Here is a 20,364-nt window from a genome sequence, read left to right as displayed (position 1 = left end):
AAATAGGGAATTACTGGGTGAATTGGTAAATTCAGGTCTGATTCACAAATAAAGTCAATATTCCTTCTCACATTTATAACCAGAGTTTTTAGCTATTTTGAAAAAGAAAAACTAACCTGCGGTATTTCCGTGTACAACCTAATTAATTTCTTTCAGAATTAACAGGCCGCTGATAATGGGGTCTTTAGTAATTAACTAACTAACATCCCAACAACAGTTTTCAGGCTCTTATGCTAGTTGCATATGTGGATATGTTAGGTTAGGTTATATTGTATCATTAATAGTCTATCATACATTACATATCTAGCACCTACTGTAATCTTGAATCATTATTTTCTTACTCTCATCGGCTGCAGGTCCGAACATTTATGGCTTGTCTGAATGTTTTCAGGCCAGATATAGTGTACATTGAAACCTTAGGACATGATCAGATTCTCATAAATACATGTGTGAGCGCATTTTCTCTGCATACATGTCCCTATTCACAAAAAGAACTTCACGAAGAGAGAATTAAACTGGCAGCGTACATGCTGTTCCCGCTTACCTGTGCCTGCCTTTCTAGAATATTAACGGTGCTGGCATCAGTCTTGCAGGGAAAAGAAACTGTGGCCCACAATGTTCAAGCCTTGTATCAAAATTGTAAAATCTGCAGATCTCAATTCATCCCTTTGTGAATGAGAAGCAATGTGTAAAAATCTGTCTGTGAATCCCCAGCCCTACTCCAAGTGACGATTTTTGTCAGGGGTCAGAGGCATTTGTGCTGCTTACTTCAGACATGAGTTGCAATTTTCACATGCACTCATTCAATTTGCATATTTGCACATTCTGTTTTTCCCAATTTCTGTTCATGAAGATTAGAAAACATCTTTGTGAATAGCCTTTAACATTTAAAAAAATGACTATAATGTTTAAATTTAACACATACTGGCCTATCAAAATATTACACTCCTGTTCACATTGGACAGATGTGGAGCAGTCTCCAACTCTCAAATATCTTCTTGCATAAAAAACCAAACTAGGCATCAATTGGTGGCAATTTTGGCAGTGCCTTTCAGAAAGACTGTCATATGGTCTTTTGGAACAGTAAACATCTAAAGATAGCCACTAAGACAGCTTTGAACTGAAGATATTGGGATGAATGTCTATCTAATCACATGTTTCTGAATAGAATTGTGCAGTTATCATAAGTAAGTTTGCAAAATGTGAAATGGACAGTATTCAAATTGTTTATCTTGCAGAGACACATTTGATACCCTCTGATGAGGCCAGTTTGACAGAGTCAATGGATAACAAAACCACTCACTTTAGTGAAACAGCAAACTACCAGCTACACTTTACCACTTCAGTTTAATAAATAAGTGACTTATTTAGGTGGCAGACTGCAAAGAAAACTGGCAAACAATCGAAAGGGTAACACAGTGTCCCTTAGAATCCGGGTATATATAAATCAAATGGTATGGTTCTCTCATGGTAAGCTAAAGCCTATGCTTCCTAAGCAGAAGAGATATACATGGTCATACAATTGATTGTAAGTAGACCAACTGTTTAATGGATCCCCATATCAGTTACAAAATATTAATCCATCTTCAATTCAGGGTGCATCAATGAGCACTCTGAGGTTATGGCAGCTTCAGGAGCAATCGCTGTCTGGGGCTGACCATTCTCCCCCACTGCCGTAACCTCCAAGTGAGCATTGATGCACTGTGAATTGAAGAAGGATCAGTATTTTGAAATTGATTAACTCAGAACAATCACATTCTACACATATCTCTTACACTAAGAGGTGTCTACTTGTATGCCCTAATGAAGACTCCGTTCTTAAATTGAACTATTGGGGTTGAAAGGTTGCATGCTGTTCTGTTGACTTCAATACAAAGGTGCCATATGTGTGGCTCTGAATGCAGGGCCACACTGGTTGTGAATTTGTGCATCTTTAAGTCTACATTTAATCATATATGTTTCACTGCACACTCCTTGTTCACTGAATTATCACCATTCACTAACACTGCACTGTCCACCAAGAGTACCTACTTGGGGGCCGATTCCGATCCTGTATTTTTTTTTCACGTACGACTCGCATCCGTATTTTTTCCGTACGAATTGTACAAGTCACGTCCGACCTGTGAAGTACGATTCGTATGGGAAAATGTACATACGGATCGGCCCGATCCGTACGAATCGTAGCGGGAAAACTTGTACGAGAATGACCCGGACACTTTTCCGTATGAACCGTAAAAAGACAGTCCGAGCGTACAAGTACGATCCGGACCGGCTTTCCGATTTACGATTCGTACGGAAATCGTCCCGTACACAGGGAATGACTTGTACAAATGCAATGTCGGTGTATGCACCGTACATAGCAATGGCCGTGTACGCACCGTACATACGCAATGTCGGTGTACGCACCTTACATAGCAATGGCGGTGTACGCACCGTACATTGCAATGGCGGTGTACGCACCGTACATAGCAAGGGCGGTGTACGCACCGTACATAGCAATGGCGGTGTACGCACCGTACATAGCAATGGCGGTGTACGCACCGTACATAAGCAATGGCGGTGTACGCACCGTACATAAGCAATGGCGGTGTACGCACCGTACATAGCAAGGGCGGTGTACGCACCGTACATCGCAATGGCGGTATACGTACCGTACATAGCAATGGCGGTGTACGCACCTCACATAAGCAATGGCCATGTACGCACCGTACATAAGCAATGGCCGTGTATGCACCATATTTAGCGATGGCGGTGTACGCACCGTACATATGCAATGGCGGTGTACGCACCGTACATAGCAATGGCCGTGTACGCACCGTACATACACAACGCATGGGGGGTGTGTGCCTGTATGACTCGTACCCCTGTACCGTACTGAACCACAGACACTGTAAAACAGTACAAGGAGGGTCTATTCGACTCGCACAACACCACAAAACACGTCTACAGTGCACTAAAAATGGAAATGACTCACCTGGACACATCCAAACAGGCAAACAGAGGGGCACACTCTCAAACACCCCTTATAACACACCCACCAAAAATTCAAACTGAGGCCCACCCACAAATGGACCAATAAAAAGGGCCCACACACACAAACCATGAGCCTTTGCAACAGACTCACTGCAGCTAGAGAGCACACACCAACAACTGCACCCATCCACCTTAACATATACACTGTCACACAACCTCCTTCACACATACCCCCTCTACACATTCACACCCACACCGTCACATTCAGACCCACACACCCACTACCATCCACACCCTCACCCCACACCATGCCCACAGACAAGAATCCAAAGTTCACAAGGGAGGAGCTGGAGATCCTTGTCAATGAAGTCATCAGAGTCGAGCCAAAGCTGTTTGGAATATTGGTCAGACAGACCAGCATAGCCGAAAAATCACGCCTGTGGCAGAGGATTGTCGATAGGGTGAATGCTGTTGCACCCATCAGAAGGACCAGGAATGAATACCAAGCCAGGTGGTACGATCTGCGGAGGGCGGTCAAGCGCAAAATGAATGAGGACTACACCCAGAGCAACATCACTGGAGGTGGTGCGCCCCGCAGACCAGTACATTACCATCCCTGGGAGGAGAAGGTGATGGCCCTGCTTCCGCCGGTGGGAGTACATGGACTGCATTGACTTCCAGAGCCTGGTGAGTACACAAACAACTTACGTAACATGGGGGTAATGGCATCCACACCCCAACTACACAAAATGCTCGTAACTACCCCCAAGCCCTCACCGGCCAGAACCACACTCAAAAATAACGCTAATGCCACTAACATGTGTATGCTCCATTGAGAAAGCAAGGCCATGCTATGTCCCATGCTACACGAAGCAGCAACCCAAGAATGGATGTCCGGTATGCTGGGAGGGTGGGTGGCACAAAACACATTGTTGAACTCTAAATCAGACACAATTTCCCTCATCCCATATGGCCCAGGTACATACCCATGCACCATGCGCAATGCACAGGGATTGGGAAAGTACTGACAAGATAGCTCACGCTCAGCCCGGGTGTAGGCAGCACAAGGCCCTCCTGTGACCAGTGCAAACACAAACACCAAGACAACAAGGTCAGATATCTAGGACAGGAACTCACACTCACTGTCATGGCAGCATGCTCCATGGGGGGACAGCTACATCACCTGGGAGCCCCACTGCCAAATCACACTACACCCACCAGCAGGCCCTGTCACACACACCCTTTACACAAGCAGACACCCCCAGGACAGGCAATGGATTTACACACTGTCACAATGGACATGTAACACAACAACACCAATACATAGCCAAAGAAGCATCCAAGCCAAAAAGCTACATGTCAAAGACTCAGGAGAACATATCAAACTGTCCCCGCAACATACCCATCCACAAGTGAACATTGAGGAGAATGCTATGCACATACAACTACCTGGAGGAACAGTGCCAACTAGAATGTGTATGATACATGCATGTTGCATGAAACAGCCTTAACATTGTCTGTCTCTCACACACAGGGCAACATGATGAATCTACCCCCAACAATGGGGGTGAAGATTCACAGTCCCTGGCCTGGGAGGAACCTGATCCCACCGGCAGCGACGCCTCTCAACATTCCGCGGATGACCCCTACCGACCTGGACCCTCTGGTGTCCAAGCCCCTGCAGAACCTGGTTCAGGACCATCTGTGCCAACCACCACCCCCATTCCTGCCACATCCCAGGAGACACCGAGGAGCCCTGCCCGCAGTGAACAACTGAGCCAGTCTGACCAGGAGGGACAAGGAGCGCCGGGCACCCAGGAGGAGGCAGACAACACTGCCACTGCCATCCCTCAGGGGTCCCGTAGACTCGATGTGCCCACAGCAGCAGGCCAGGCTCGTGTGGGCAGGGGTGGTGGGAGTGGAGGCAGGCGGAGGCGAGAACCTGACCAGCCAGCTGAAGGGACCGGTATGTCACACATACACAATATCATGGAGGCATACCAGCGTGACACCAGGGAGTTCAGCCAGGTAGTGCTGACCCTCACAGAGATCAAGAACCAGCAGGCCGAACAACACGCCAGTCAACAAGAACACCAAGGACGGATGGAGGCAAGACTGGCTGAGCTCCTGGCGGTGCAAAGGGACATAAGCCATTCACTCCGTCGGATCGCCGACAACATGGGCAACCCTCCCTGTGCCACCAGGCGAAGACCACCACCAGCCACAGGGAGGGAGGAGGAGGAGGAGGAATCGTCCGACGGAGCGTCCCAAGCAACGTCAAGGCCTGCATCTGAGGGTTCCCGGAGGAAGGTGGGTCGTCCACGGAAAAGACTGTGACAGGCAGCGGACCATCCACATCTCCCAGGTCACCTGGCCTGGCACCTGGCCTTCATGTGCGACAGCATCACCTCATTGACTGACATCATCTGCCACATGGACCTGCTGGTCACAGTCTGACTAATGATGCCAAACACTATGGTCTGGACTCTGAGGACTTCAAATGGCAAGGATCCCATCTCCCCCTGTGAACTTTGGATTCTATGGTCCCTGCATTGCACCTTTTTCAGGGCACAAATCACGCCCCAGACCTATAATTAAATAATTAATACGTGAAATTTGATGTTGCAGTCATTTAGCATGAGTCCACAACATACGTGTGGAGATATGTCAAAGTATGCCTGAGTGTGGAACTAACTCCAGCCATCCATATACTTGCATCTGAGTCTGGTCGAGGACACACATGTGTCTCAATGTATCACCAAATACAGACATGGAGCCCAATACTCACCCGTGATGGCCTCAAGCTGCTGAGGCGGGGCTTGCAATACTGCTCAGACAGACCAATTTGGAAGAGTATCGTGAAGGTGTAGAGGTCATGGGTCATGTTGATGTGCCAGGGGAGGGAGTCCCAGGTCTGTGTGGCAAGGTGGGAGAACTATCTCCTGCATGCAGTGTTTATGTGGATGTGATGAATGGTGGCCAGGGCAAGGTGGGCTGCACGGAGTTGGGCCAACGGGGTGTTGGATGATAAACGTCCAAGGTTTGTTTTGGGTCTGGGGTTGTGGACTGCCTCCTGAGTGTGGTTGAGGAGTCTGAAGGTGATCCTGCAGCAGACAGTGAGCCATTCTAGCTATCTCAGGTGGACGGTGATGTGGCTGGGGCTGGGGATGTTGAAGATGAGGTGTGCGGATGCACCCTGGATGTGGACAACTTCTCCTGCAGTTTTGCTGTTGTCCTATGTAGAGGCCGGTGCTGTAGTTGAGCCGGCTGGTGTAGTTGACCTGGGGGGCGGTCTGTCTTGCCTTGTAGTGGATCTATCTGTGGATCATTTGCAGCATGCGAAGGGTGTTGCAGCATGAGGTACAGATGGTGGTGAGTTGCATGGTAATTGTCAGCGATGGGTCCATGAAGAACACCAGCTTGCGTGCGTGGCCACTGGGTGCTGGTGCGGTGCCCAGAGCAGTGGGACTCAAGGAGTTGACACAGCCGTAAGGGGACAATCCTCAGATGATGACCTCAGTCCTGTCCAAATCCAGCCAAAGGTGGCTGATGTTCAGCCATTCGTCAATGGATCTCATGCCTTCTTGAAGTTTGGCTCTGGCAATGGCTGACTCTTTGGTGAGTTTGAGGAGCAGCTGGCTGTCAATGGCATACGAGATGATGATGAGGTCGTGTGCGCATGTGATGGTGGAGAGGGGGGTCATGGAGACATTGAAGATCGTCACGCTGAGAGAAGAGCCCTGGGGCATGTGCCACATGACCCCAGTGTACTACATGCTGCAGGGTGGAGGCAGACTCCCTGGGCCTTGCTGGTGAGCTACTTTCTGATTTAATCCTGGGCCCTCCTCTGGATACCAGTGTTGGAGATGTGTGAGCTGACAGTGTGGTAGCACATGGTGTACAATGCCGTTGAGAGGTCAAAGGGGTGGGCTCACCATTGTTGAGCAGGCAAAGTTGTCGTTGGTGGTGGCAATGATGACGGTGGCAGTGGTGGGATTACTGTGGAATATGTTCTGGTGCCGGTTGCCTGGAGCTGGTTGCGTGGAGGAAATATGTCAGTTGCTTGTTGAGTGTCTTGCGGATGACATTTGCTGGGTAGGGAAGCAGGGTGATGTACCAGGAGATCCTGCGGTACTGCCGTCCGTTGTTGAAGAAGGGCCTGGGTCTCTGCATGCCTCCAGCACCCATGGAATGTGGCCAACTCAAAGGAGACATTCAGGACACGCTGGACTTGGGCTTCAAGGATGGGGAATGATGTGGTTGAGATGTTGTGTGGGAAGGGGCCTGATGGAGAGCCAGAGTGGATGGTACACATGAGCCAGGTGGTGTACTTGCTGCTGACGGGAGTCCAGAACTTGAGGGGGGTTTATCCTGCGGATAATAGTGCTGTCTGCCTCTGTGTGCCAAGGCTGTTGTGTATGGCCATGAGCTAGCAGTGGTACAAAGTTGCAAGGGATGTGATCTGCCTTGTAAGGGAGGGGTGTCTTGGATGGAGATCTGCTGTCAGTTCACTCACAATGCTGATGAGCTCCTTGATGTCATGTGTTTTGGTGTCTCAGCACTATCTGAAGGATCTCCACTTGTCCTTGCTGATGATATGGTGATGGCTGTGTGTGGTCTTTTCCAGGCCTGTAAGGTAAATGATGGCACTTTGTGTTGCAAGGTGTGCACAAGAGTCCGGCTACGTCTGTAGGTGTCCAGTAGGTCTGCCTTGTCCCAGGTGCCTTAACTATTGTTGTGCTTCACAGGAAAGTCCGTCAATGTGGAAAGATTGTTGGATCAGTTGCTGATCCAGTGCATGAGGTTTCAGGGTGTTGCGTTCGTGTTGTTTTGAGTGTCCCACACAGCTTGTCTGTGGTGACTTACATCAAGCATCTTTGGGGGATCGTTAGCAGGGTGTGGGGCAGTGTGTTGCTTGTCGGAGACGTCGATTAAAATGTTGATGAACCAATTATGGATGGTGCTGTGGTTCTCCTCCAGCCAGAAGTTACTGGCCCCCAGCCACATGTAGCCTGTGGAGGTGAGGGCGTGCGTGCAGATGTACGTGTTGATGGCTTAGCGCAATTGTGGATGTAGGCCTGGATATCTGAAGATGAGTGTTACTCTGAGGGTTGCCAGGGAGTTGCTGCAAACCCGGATTTGTGACTCTGAGGGTGTACTTGTGAATCAATTGCAATTCATCCTCCAGGATTGTTGGTGCCGTCCTTGCGGGTGATCTTGTATCCGTCTGAGATGGCAATGAAGAAGTCATGTGCTGAGGATGCTTATGTCCAGGTTACTGTCATGAAGGTGATGTGTGGCCCTGTTGTGTTGAGGAGGTAACAGAGTCCAATGGCGTGCTGGTGGATGGAGCGGGTGTGGAGTAGGAGGCACATGACCTGGTTGTTCTGACAGGGTCTGGTAAGCTGGGCAGCGCTGTGTAAGCAGTTGGAGTTGCACACTCAGCATGCAAAGGTGTCGTGTGTGCGCTTAGGGTTTGCCTGATAGCAGGCGGATGATTGTGTGGAGGACATTGCTTGGAGGTTGGCTGCAGCATGAGCCTGTTGTGTGACGTGGGTCATGCAAAGACCAGAGGCTCGGGCACTGTGCACGTTGCAGGCGCACACGGTCCTGCCTTTGGCACGGCGTTGGCACAACAGTGGCACAGACAAGCTGCTGGCTGCATTAAGAATGGGTGGAGGGGGAAGGGAGGAGCATTTTGGAGGCATGTGGGTTGCAGAATCATGGCAGTCGGCGGGGCGGTGCCACAGGTGAGGCAGCAGCAGGCAGAAGGGGTGAGAAACTAGGCAAAAAGTAGCACACAAAGACAAGGAGGTCAGAAAGGCACAGTGCAACAGGTGTATGTAAAGGAAGGAGTGTCAGGTAACTCATGGGTCACTACGAGAAAATGTATGACCAATCACCAAAAATGACGGTCACAGGGTCAGGCAACAAAATGCGGAGCTGCGCACAGGAGACACACCATCAGCATGTGTTCACGTCCCGTTGTGTGGAGCAACCTGCACAAATACATACACAACCAGGGACTTCATGCACAATAGATATTATAAGCCATGAAGAACTGCATGCATGTTGCCGAAGTAGACATACACATATGCTCAATATCTGACAAGTATGCCATAGATGACGCAAGCAAACTGGCAAGAGAGCTGCAGTGACAGAGATGAGGCACTTTGGATTGTGCTGAACACCTTTATTCCACATACACACACAAAGGGAAATGCATCCATGTGAACAGACTCACAGGTCAGTTGACAGAACATGTGGGACATACGCTGGAACCCCCCTCCACGACACGGATGATGTCAATCCCAATGAACTGGCACACAAGTCAAGGGGATGAGCCAAACAAATCCTGCTGCACACGGAGAGGCTGCAATTCCCCATAGAGCCTGTTGTTGTGATGTCCCACACTATGTCCACCCGTAGCATCCGCAATGTTTCAGAGGCAAGGTTTACACACATTGATGCCTTCATTAGACGCCACACTCCACTACAGATTACAGTCAAGAAGGGTGACTATCATGTCATGGGAGTGATGCTACATGTTATATGCTCCATGGTGAGAAGACATGTATGCATGGTACCACAACATGCACAGAAGCAGGCCCACACATTCCCAACCTGTACCACCACCATAAAGCCTTGCTGCTATCCTTACCCAAACTGACATTTCCACATATCTGTGCATGGAACGCTGATTCAGCACACGTTGCAATCCTCATGAGGAATAGCAGGAGGACAAAGATGACACGAGCAGACAACAGGCAAAAAAACCTGGAAATGACAGACACACAAGAAGTCACCTAAAAGAATTCTCGCCGCACACAGGGACATTTACAAAACATGAACAATGTTGGACACATGTAAATTTCAAAGAAAGTCTCTCCGCAAAACTGTGTGGCATGACATCATCACTCGAGTGACACATCAGAACACACATCAAAGTCACTTTCCATTCAGTCAGCTGGACACACACATTGCAACACATGCCACTCAATGCTACAAGCTTGCACACTCATACCCAGTGACTCACCATTATGAGAAGAAGTTGCGTATGAGCTGACTCCGGATATCATCCTCCTCCTCCTCATCATCATCACTAGCCTTGTGAGCAAGCCCTTGATCCTCCACGGGTGGATGTTCCTGCTCATCCGGATCCAGGATGAGTGGCACTGCCTTCTCAACTGCCATGGTGTGCAGCATGCAGCACACGAGGAAGATTTGGCAGACCTTCTCCGGGGCATAAGGGAGGGACCCGCCTGTCTTGTCCAGGCACCGGAATCGGCTCTTCAGGAGGCCAAACGTCCTCTCAATCACTCGCCCGGTCTGCCCGTGTGCATTGTTGTACCTGTGATCTGCAGCTGTTCTTGGGTTGCGGAGAGGTGTCATTAGCCATGGCATGTTGGGATATCCAGAGTCCCCTACATGGAAACATCATGTAAAAAAGTGGGTCAGGAGATGCCGTAAGAGCCAAAGATACCGCAACACACAGGACAAACAGAGTATACCCACCAACAAGACATGCTCATTCGTTGTGCAGCCGCAGCATCATTTGTGGCACCCTGCTACGCCTCATGATGTAGGCATTGTGTGCTGATCCTGGAAAACATGCACAGACATGGGAAATCAGCATGTTAGCAAGACACACCACAAGGGCATTTATCGAGTGGTAATGTTTTCTATTGCGATAGGCTTGTTCCTGTGCCTGTGGTGGTACCAAAGCCACATGTGTACCATCAATGGACCCAATGACATGGGGCATCCCTCCCAGGGCATAGAAATCACCCTTGACATCTGTCAACTCCTCAGGAGTAGGAAATGTGATGAATTCATCAAGGTGCTCCAACATGGCTGCTAAAACATCACGAAAGACACGGCTGAACATTGTCTGTGACATGCCACCAACATCAGCTATGGTGAATTGAAACGTACCTGTGGCAAACAAATGTAGGGCTGCCATCACCTTCATCTTTGGGGACAGCACAGTAGGATACCTGTGTCGCGGTTGGAGGTGTGGTGCCAGCCTGTCGGTCAAGTTCTCAATCAACTGTTGAGTGAATCTGTAACGTCGGATGCAGGCACGTTCCCTCATGGCACCCAAGTCTGGTATTGGTCTTGGGACAGGCGGTGCCCTGCAAGACATTGTTTGTAAGAAGGAAGATTGAGAGTCTGCCAATATCAATGTCAATGAACATAGCACATGCTACACTGCTAATACACATCAGGTAACTATGGAGTCGGGTGTGTGCAATACATACAGGACACATATGCCAGCTTGCTGGCACTCCTACAATAAGCCAGATACACCTGTTGATTGTCAAGTCTACATGACATGCCCTGAAATGAGTTGGTGGCCAGTCTGAGTGAAGAGCCACAGATATCACCGGAGTGACACACAACCACATAGCTGCATAGGAAGGATGTCATCTCATCCACACAGCTGACTGCAAGGAACACGCACAGGTCACAAGGAATGTCAAATGTACATATCAAACACATTGCGATGAAGGGGTACACGTGACAAGAGAAAGACACAGCCATTGAGACAACGCAGACATGTATGACTGGGAAAATATGATGTCCGATGCACACAGACCCTACAGCCGTGGGAATCCACATGTAGCATGGTGTGCCTAGATGTGTCCCATGCCCATCTCCACACAGACACATGTTGGATGCACCAACAGCAGATGCAGTTGACGGAACACTGACATCAAGCTCATGGGAACACATGACACACACCTGACATAATCACAAAGGGGAACGCAGATCGTGACATGTCAGTTGATTGAGTGTCCCTGTCCCTGGCATCAGGAGACAGGTGCGGGTGGTGATGACTGTGCCATCCCACTGCTGCTGTGCATGACACAGTTGGACTACAGACACACATGTGGCAAGTGTCAAGGTGATGTGTGCCACATAGTGCCCCATCACACATGACATGTGTCCACAGGTCATCACACATCAATTGTGCAACTAGATGAGCTGACCTGTGCAATATCACTGGCTGCCACACCTAGGGCCTGCACATAACAGTATGCAATGACAAGTACTTGATGGACATCCTTGTGCGACTCGTAGCCCTCCATTCCTGGCATGTGTGCGCCTGTATTACCATTGTAAGCGTGTGAAATGCATACCCGTAGGTGTCTAATGCACTGTACTACTAGTGCGTACCCGAACATGTGAACTAGTGCATACCCGTACGTGTCTAACGCACTGTATTATTAGTGCGTACCCATACGTGTGAACTAGTGCGTACCCGTAGGTGTCTAACGCACTGTACTACTAGTGCATACCCGTAGGTGTCTAACGCACTGTACTACTAGTGTGTACCCATACATGTCTAATGCACTGTACTACTAGTGCGTACCCGTAGGTGTCTAATGCACTGTACAACTAGTGCGTACCCGTACGTGTGAACTAGTGTGTACCCGTACGTGTGAACTAGTGCGTACCCGTACGTGTCTAACGCACTGTACTACTAGTGCGTACCCGTACGTGTGAACTAGTGTGTACCCGTACGTGTGAACTAGTGCGTACCCGTACGTGTCTAATGCACTGTACTACTAGTGCGTACCCGTACGTGTGAACTAGTGCGTACCCATACGTGTGAACTAGGGCGTACCTGTACGTGTCTAACGCACTGTACTACTAGTGCGTACCCGTACGTGTGAACTAGTGCGTACCCATATGTGTGAACTAGTGCGTACCCGTATGTGTCTAACGCACTGTACTACTAGTGCATACCCATACGTGTCTAACGCACTGTACTACTAGTGCGTACCCATACGTGTAAACTAATGCGTACCTGTACGTGTCTAACGCACTGTACTACTACTGCGTACCCGTAGGTGTCTAGCGCACTGTAGTACTAGTGCGTACCCGTACGTGTTAACTAGTGCGTACCCGTACGTGTCTAACGCACTGTACTACTAGTGCGTACCCGTAGGTGTCTAACACACTGTACTACTAGTGCGTACCCGTACGTGTGAACTAGTGCATACCCGTACGTGTGAACTAGTGCATACCCGTATGCGCCTAACGCACTGTACTACTAGTGCGTACCCGTAGGTGTCTAATGCACTGTACTACTAGTGCATACCCGTACGTGTCTAACGCACTGTACTACTAGTGCGTACCCATATGTGTAAACTAGTGCATACCCGTACATGTGAACTAGTGCGTACCCGTACGTGTCTAACGCACTGTAGTACTAGTGCGTACCCGTACGTGTTAACTAGTGCGTACCCGTACGTGTCTAACGCACTGTACTACTAGTGCGTACCCGTAGGTGTCTAACACACTGTACTACTAGTGCGTACCCGTACGTGTGAACTAGTGCATACCCGTACGTGTGAACTAGTGCATACCCGTATGCGCCTAACGCACTGTACTACTAGTGCGTACCCGTAGGTGTCTAATGCACTGTACTACTAGTGCATACCCATACGTGTCTAACGCACTGTACTACTAGTGCATACCCATAGGTGTCTAACGCACTGTACTACTAGTGCGTACCCATACGTGTGAACTAGTGCGTACCCATAGGTGTCTAACGCACTGTACTACTAGTGCGTACCCGTACGTGTGAACTAGTGCGTACCCATAGGTGTCTAATGCACTGTACTACTAGTGCATACCTGTAGGTGTCTAACGCACTGTATTACTAGTGCATACCTGTACGTGTCTAACGCACTGTACTACTAGTGCGTACCCGTAGGTGTTTAACGCACTGTACTACTAGTGTGTACCCATACGTGTGAAACGCACCATACACCCGCTATCATCGCGTGTGTACGCTTCGTTTCACCATTGTACTTGTGCCGTAGGGGTACGTGTGAAATGCACCGTACACCCGCTATCCTCGCGTGTGTATGCTTTGTTTCACCATTGTACTTGTGCCTTAGGGGTACGTGTGAAACGCACCGTACACCCGCTATCATAGCGTGTGTACGCTTCGTTTCACCATTGTACTTGTGCCGTAGGGGTACGTGTGAAACGCACCGTACCTGTGTGTGGATTTCAAAATTACATAGGGGACACATAAGGGACAAGTATTAGGCCCTAAATGCATGCTGGTTGTCATGGAGACAGAGTTTTCAGTTGAAAAGTGTCGATCATGTGTCCTGGAACAGTCAGTTGGCCACAAAATACAATGTTGCAAAGTGGTTGTTGACTTGACATGATGCTCAAAATTTGAACGATGCGAATGCTGTCATTGGTGTATGTTTAAAGTCATTGGTGTATGTTTAAAGGGATTGGAGTAAACGTAGGATGCGAATGAGTCTAACCAATCACTATGTACTCCTCTAAATGAATGCCCCTCAGCAAGACAGATATAAGGCAGCCAGAACCCATGAGAGGGCACTTGCCTGCACAACTTTCCTTCGACTACACTACTGCTGTCTCTGCTTCCTCTGGACCATGTCACGTACTGTGGAGAGGGCCCAGCCATTCACCCAGGAGGAGAATCAGGCCTTGCTGGACGTCCTCCTCCCACAGTACACCAAGCTGTATGGGAGACGAGGGGAGCAGGTGAGTGCTGAGTCCACTAACTTTGCCTATGCACCTGTTGTGTGAGTGTCAATATTGTGTCCAGGTGGGACAGACATCCAATGTTGTTTAGAGTGGGTCCCAGGGGGGGGACATGCTGATGTCTCTCATGGAGAGCATGATGTAGTTCCTGTGTGCACTCCTCACTTGCATTGTGCTTACTGTGACTTTCACTGCATAGTGCATGACACTTTCAGCCTGGCAAATCCTTGGTGTTTTTTTTCCTATTATCCTGAGGTGATTCAGTGGTCCCCCCGGTGTGACAGGTGACTGTACCCACAGATGTGTATGAGTTGAGTGGCCCTGTGGTGAGAGTGTCCAAATGATGTGTACGACCTCATGGACAGTGATGTGTGTGAATGTTCCTTGTCATGTGGGTGAGTGTCTATGTGAAGTGTTGCACCACAGCTGCATGGAGGAGGCAACAGATCAACCCATCGGATGTGACAAGTAAGCTGTGCTGTGTGTCTGACTTGCAGAGCTAGCATGACACCTGTGACACCCCACTGGCAAGTGGCACATGTGCAGAGTGAGGGTTGTATCCGCTGTTGTCAATGACAGGCGAGTGATCTGTGCTTGGGTGTGTCTGTCTAGTATGCTGATGGTGCATCAGTGGAGTGGGACATGTGACTGCTTGGCACGTGCTGCCCTTCAGCCTGCAGTTGCATGTGCTGCACAGTGTGTGGCATGATCAGTGAGTGTGTCGCACCCCTCATGCCAACATGTTGACTTTCAATGCCATGTAGTGCATTGGGGCTTGCACACAAGCCAATTTCTTATTGTGTATGATGTAATTCCTGTCTGCATCCTATGCCCTGTGCAACATTTCAATGATGTTCAAATGTGTGTCTCTGGGACATGGAGCAGGTGTATTGATGTTGTGTCACTTTGTCATCCTGACAGGTAACTGCCTACGAGAAGGGCGTGATCTGGAAAGACATCGTCTGGGCCGTGAGATTTGAGGGGGATTGTCGTCGCCAGCTGCCCCAGGTGCGCAAGAGGTGGCAGGACATCCGGTGCTGGACCCGGCGAATTGCCCGGGTCCAGCTGGGGCTCGACAGTCTGCGCCCGCACGGCGGCCGCCGACACCTGACCCCCCACATGAAACGTGTCCTGGCAGTGGTATTCCCTGAGCTCGATAGGCAGTTACAGGAGAGACTGCAGCAAGGAGGGGGTAGGTACATGGCTGTTTGTCGTGTTATGTGTCGCCAGCTTTTGGAAGTGCTCTGTAGCCTGGATACACTCCCAGAGTTAATATGTGCAGTGCATTTTCTGTTCCCAAATGTCACCTGGTGCTCTTTTTCATCCCTTCCCCTCCTTGACATGTGTCCCCTGGTGTGTGTGTGTAATCACATTTTCACATGGTCATCTAGGGTGCCAGTAAATCTAAGTGCACATTGTTTTCGGCATCATGTGAGAGGGTGATCTGTGACTTGTGTTGGTACCTTGCCTGTGCCATGACCTGTTCACTATGTTGGGGGTCCATATTTGTTGGCACTGATGATGATTCTCAACATAGGAGTGTGAGCTTTAAAATGAACACCCTTGCAGCATGCATGACCAATGTTGTGGCCTCAGACATGATGTGCATGAGTGGGAGATATGCATATTGCCATGACGGTTGAACATGGTACAGTCAGCTCATTCGAGGACCACGGAGCAGTGTGCCCACTACAGTCCCCTGAGACACCCTGGCCTCATAATCATGTGTGTCATCCAACACTGTGCACATTCTCTGTGTGTGCTGCATAGGTCTGCCCCTGTGGCATTGTTCCCTGGCCTAGTTTGGATTTTGTTAATGTGTGCTACATGTGTCCACTGGAAAGGGATACACCATTTTGCTTGTGCATACTCACACTGGGCAGTGCCTGTGTGGCTATTCACAACAATCTGTTGATGGTTGTTTGTCACAAATATGTGTTGCCAGCCCCATGAGGTGATGTTGTGTAAATGAAGCTATTTTTCAAGCACAGTTATTGTAACCCTGAACAAGAGGTGTCACTTCTTGATCTGTATCAATCACATTGACTCAGGCATGGGGTGGGGTGTGCAGGAGAGGCATACATGTGCCACCCTGATTTTTCATTGCCAGGTCTGACTTGTGTGTGATACTTGGCTGTACAAAGAATCACCGTGCAGTGCCCATGTGATGCTGGCCAGTGCTTAATTTACCTGCTTTGCAGCCTGTGTCAGTTTTTTAAAAACATGATTCCTGGTCATACATTTTTAGCACCTGTGTGTGGTTCAGATGCAACGCTGTTTGGACTTTGTGTGATGACATCTGTGTGTACATTCTGGCTTGCCATGAGGGTGTCCCCACAGTACAGATAGGCTTGTTTTCTACCCAATTGCCGGCCCATTAGCTAATGCATTGTCCTGGGTGTGGACATGTGTGCCACTCCAGATGACAGGCAGTAGGTCATATGTGTAGCCAACTGTGTAATCAGGTGACGGATGGCCATGTGACAACTGACATAATTCAAGTTGTTACTCTTACAAAATTGTACCTTGGCACACACAGCACTTGTCAACGGTTCTTCATGTTTTAAATGTGGACATTTGATGATTTGTGTTGAGAACACTGATGTGCCTGCATGAAAAAAGTTGCCCAAGGAAGTGCACACCAAAATACATTTCCACTTTCATGGAACACACTGGCACATTTTCTAAGAAGCCACTGTTAGAATTAAATGGTGTTGCAGATTCTCCATAGACATGTTCCCACAGTGCTCTTGATTTTGTGAGACTCCTTTTTTGTTGGTGATACAAACTGACAAGTCTCAAGACATCCAGACCTCCGTGGGCCCATGTATATGTACTTTCTGCAACACCATTAATTTCTAACAGTGGCTTCTTAGAAAAGGTGCCAGCTTCTTCAATGACAGTGTAAATGTACTTTTGTGTGCACTGCCTTGTGCGACATATTTCATGCAGGCACATGAGTGTTCTTTTCACGAAATGGCTAATTGGCACATTCAAAACATGTAGATTGTGTAAAGTATTGTGAGTCCCAAGGTAGCTACATTTTTTGGTTTTGTGTTCCAAGGTACTTACAGGTCTCTGAGTGTGGTGACACCTTGAGTATTGAGGTGGGTCAGTTTACAATGGGTGCACCACTACTGTTTCTTTCAGGTTAAACAAGAGGTGGCATGACATAACTGTATTGTTGTGCTCACCGGTTCACAGACACTAGCTTCTCAGAGTATTTCTCATTCAAGTTGTGGCCTTTTGTGTTCTTTTTTTCCTGGTGTCCAAGTGGCATAGTGGGTCTACCAACTGGGCAGTACATGGCTTACATATGTGCGGAGTTATCTAGCTGTTACTCATGATGCATTGTCTGATATGCACTGTGACCATTTGTGCTTGTGCTCATGTGTCAGATGTATACAGGTGACTGGTGCATTTCGGTTTCTTCTCCTTGCCCACAGCATCATCATCCACAAGTGAGGGAGACACCGGCATGGACCTTGAGGAGGGACCCAGCGACAGTGCCACCAGTGCTGTGGAGTCAGCAGGAGACAGTGGCACGGAGGGTGAGGGGAGTCGGTCGGAGGACCTGTCAAGAGGCGAGAGCATGTACGACACCGACGGGTCCCAGGCTGACATCGTTGAGGAGGCGGAGGATGCAACAACATCTGGCAGCATCCCACCATCTGTACCCGCCTCCTCCATTGACATCTCCGCCCTCCCATTTGCTCCTGTCCCTTCTGTCCGTGCACGGTCCCACCGTGTCTCCTTCGGACCAGGCACCACAGCCCCTGCCCCTGTCACCCCTGCTGCCCTCAGTGAAGAGTCTGTGGACACACTGCACCAGTTGTAGGTTGGTCAGGCATCAATGCTGCATGTCCTCCATGAACACACTAGACTGCTCACACAGTTGGTGTCGTTCGTGGAGGGCATGTCATCAACGATGACTGAGGAACGCAGGTTTCTGTGGTCCATGGACTCTTCACTGACGGAAGCAGTGTCTCTCCTGCGGCGCTCTGTCCCCCCCTACCCCGGACCCATCCACACTGCCCTCTCCCATGCCTGTCCAAAGCACACACAGATGTATCTCTGTTCTAATGGTGCCGTAGGAGTATGTGTGGTACGCACCGTACCCACGCATTCATTGCGTGTGTACGGTTCGTATCACAGTTCTAATGGTGCCGTAGCTGTACGTGTGGTACGCATCGTACCCACGCATTTATTGCGTGTGTACGGTCCGTATCACTGTTCTAATGGTGCCGTAGGGGTACGTGTGGTACGCACCGTACCCACTCATTCATTGCATGTGTACGGCTGTATCTCTGTTCTAATGGTGCCATAGGGGTACGTGTGGTATGCACTGTACCCACGCATTCATTGCGTGTGTACGGTCCTTATCACTGTTCTAATGGTGCCGTAGGGGTACATGTGGTACGCACCGTACCCACGCATTCATTGCGTGTGTATGGTCCGTATCACTGTTCTAATGGTGCCGTAGGGGTACGTGTGCAGCGCACCGTACACTTCCAGTTCCATTGTTGCGGTACGCAGGGGTTGCTGGCCACGCCCCCCCAAGTGACCAGACCCTGGTTTTAATGTATGACCTCCATATTATAGGTTTTCCTTTGGGTATGGAGTTTGTTTCCTGCCCCTCACCCCCACCCTGGCCCCTGGCTGTTGTTCTCACCTTCTGCGCCGTGTGTACGTCGGGTCCGGTGCACCAGGTCGTAGGCTACGAGGACCGGGATGACACGTACGATGGGGTTCATGGCGTGTACGTCGCGTACCGGGGCTCCGTTGCGTAGCGGTTCGCGTCGAACTCTGCTTTTCCGGCTGTGTTTGACTCCCGTAAAAAAAGAGCCGTACGGAGTGACGTAGGGACGATTCGTACTTGCTGGGCCGGAAAGCGCTGCCTTAATATGTCCGGACGTCGCGTACAAGCTGTTCCGGATCAGAATTGTAGGTATTTTTTCCACGTACGGTCTTTTGTACGATTCGTATGGTAATAGGCTTTCTGTACGAATCGTACTTCCTAGGTTGTAGGGACAGTTTACCGGGTACGAGTTGTACGGAGAAAACGCTCCGTACAACGATTCGTACAGCCTTTTCCCAGGATTGGAATCGGCCCCTTGATGTTATTTTTTTCAATTTGTGAAAACTGTACTTTATGTAGTTGTGCATACCCTACATCTGCACTGGAATGTGCAGTTAAGACTATCTGGGTATCCATTAAATGTCTGGTCTGTTTACAATCAATTTCATGGCCACATGTATCTTTTCTGCCTAGAAAGCATAGGCTTTAGCTTCCCCTGATGGAACCATACTATTTATTTATATCAATTTAGGTCTGAGTAGTTAATGGCAATAGTCTGTGGCATAGTGTCAAGATGATATTCCCTGCACTTAGTGACAAATATCTTCAATACATCTAACCACAATGAGTACGGGTTGTCAAGATGCAATGAGGAAGAACATTGCATTCTGTATTAAATATTCCTAGATTAAAAGTTGTTTTGGATGAGGAAGCCTCACTCACGTAATGTGACATGCTTCATCATAGGCTTCCTCACCCCACCCTGGTAAGATGATACTGCCAGGGCGGACTCAACCTCATGAGTATGTGACAGCTCCTGATAAATAAAAGTTCCTTGACAATTACAGGGATCAAGATAAAAATACCTTAGGGTAAACCTAAAGAATTTACCTGTATTATTAGTTATCCTAGGTGTTGTTACAAGATCTGAAGGGAGATGTTTCTGGCAAATCAGTTTGCTTGGTTCCATAGGACCAAAAGGGTGATGGTAAAATAGCCCTCCCAGACAATCAGAATGGTTTATTTTTTAATTTGCGGTACCGCTGAAGTAC

The sequence above is a fragment of the Triturus cristatus genome, chromosome 12, assembly GCF_964204655.1.
Source record: "Triturus cristatus chromosome 12, aTriCri1.1, whole genome shotgun sequence".
In the NCBI taxonomy this organism is placed as follows: Eukaryota; Metazoa; Chordata; class Amphibia; order Caudata; family Salamandridae; genus Triturus; species Triturus cristatus.
The sequence above is the reverse complement of the archived record's forward strand: the minus strand, read 5'-3'. Positions refer to the sequence as shown.